Genomic DNA, 2,294 nt, shown 5'->3' with positions numbered 1-2,294 from the left:
ACACTCTACAACAATTGGCCCAAGGACAGTGTTAGACATGTAGAGACAACACATACCAAGCCAACGACTGTATCTCTAAGATAGGAAGGATAGTCGTCACGGGACTAAACGCCACCAAGATCATACAACAAGCACAAAGGGAACAGCTATACTTTATGGAATCAACTAAGGTCTTAGACTAAGAAGCACCTTAAAAAGGCCAACGCACGAAGCACAAGGACCTGCATTAGGTCAACTGCAAACACAAGAGATGTAGTTAGCATGAACGCGCAAAGGAAGCATCAAGATACGGAGGAGATAATTGTTGCCACGACTATCTAGAACTAGAAGAATGCCGCGTGGATTAATGCCCCGTACACGAGCAAGAAAAGATACAGATTGCCCACGAAAAGTTGTGCTAGGTTAAATGCACAACTAACTACTCGTTTCATCAAAACTAAAGAAAGGATGCGGAGAAGGCAGACGACTTCTACCATAGCACCCTTATACCCGAGGAATGCAAAGCAAAAGATTGTTGAATGCACACTGGGCTAGGCCAAGAAAAGACTCAAAGAATTAAGCCACAACTAAAAGAGGTAACGAACAACACTCCAAAGGAGATACCTCACTAGAACATTTATTAGAGATTCTGTTACGAAGACCGATGTAACGTTCACTTCGACGCCAAGTACAGCGCGGGATATTTTCCCCAAGAAGGGAAGAAGTCGCAGAAAGGACGACTCTCTAGGCCAAAAAACTAGGATGCCGCTAGAGACAGGGTCACGCTAGCAAAGGCAGTCCTATAACGACCCTTAAATAAGTACAACACACCAAGAGCCCACGATTGAAGCTACAAGCAATAGTGGTTGTACACGGAAAACGAATGATCGCGACCATCGACAGCGGCGCGATGCATACCATGATCTCATCAAAGACGATAGAGAAGTACCAGATACCACATCGGGTCAAGAAGACGCCGATACCTGTGGTACTAGCCGACGACAAGCCTATGGATTACGGCAACGGCATGATACAGTTAGAAACTGAACCAGTAACGCTGGAATTAGCGGGCACTACAAGCACAATGAAAATCAATATCATAGACCTTAGAGAGGAAGAAATATTAATTAGGTATGATTGGTTACAGGATCATAACCCAGCCATCGACTAGCAAAAGAAGACCATTCTTAGCCGAGAACCTGCGCGCAAGGTTGCTAGAGTACGACAAGAGACACGCCCGACGAATTAGAGCTCACCCAAGGACGGGAGATTCGGCAAGATCTCACCGCATAAGATCGCGAGAATCTATGCGAAGGACCCTCGACAGATAGGAGTTATATGGATAAGACGCGTCGCGCCCACGAAGGACGGACCCTTACCACTAGATACGCCAAACAAGGATTTATTAGGTATACCAAAGGAATATTAGACAAACGAGTTTCGAGATTTATTTGAAGAAAACGAGGCAACAGACCTAGCTGAACACTAGGATTGGGATCACGAGATTATCCTGGAGGAAGGAGCGAAGTTGACGCTAGGAGGAATGTATCCTATATCGCCCGAGCACGATGCTGAGCTTAAGGAATACCTCTAGAAGAATCTGAAGAAAGGATTCATCAGACTAGGATCAGGCCCGATGGCCTTACTAATATTGTTCGTAAAGAAGCTTAACGGAAAGTGGCGACTGTGCGTCGACTACAGAAGGTTGAACGGGGTTACTCGAAAGAATAGATACCCACTACCACTCATATCGGAGCTCATGGATCGACTCTAGGGAGCTAAGTGGTTCACGAAGTTCGATGTCTGGGAGGGATTTTACCGGATTAGGATCAAGGAAGGAGACGAATGGAAGACAGCGTTTAAGACGAAATATGGACTGTTCGAGTATACGGTAATGCCGTTCGGATTGACGAATGCGCCGGCAACCTTTCAATCAGTCATTAACAGCGCTCTCCACGAATACCTTGGAATCTTCGCGACAGCGTACCTAGACAATGTACTGGTGTACTCTAGAGGATCGCTCGAAGAATATGTTAAACATGTCAAGAAGGTCTTACGAAAGCTTAAAGAATATAAGCTATACCTTCAAGCCAAGAAGTGTGAATTCCACACGCAGGAAACGGAATTCCTAGGCTTTATTATCTTAACAGAAGGTGTTAAGATGAATCCAAAGAAAATCCAGACTATACAGGAATGGCCAAAACCTAAAATAGTCAAGGACGTGCAATCCTTCCTAGGATTTGCGAACTTCTACTGAAAGTTCATTAGGAATTACTCCTGGATTACGACACCACTTACGGAGATTACGAAGAAAG

The sequence above is a fragment of the Exserohilum turcica genome (assembly GCF_000359705.1).
Source record: "Exserohilum turcica Et28A unplaced genomic scaffold SETTUscaffold_14, whole genome shotgun sequence".
Lineage (NCBI taxonomy): Eukaryota > Fungi > Ascomycota > Dothideomycetes > Pleosporales > Pleosporaceae > Exserohilum > Exserohilum turcicum.
Note: the sequence above shows the minus strand (reverse complement) of the source record.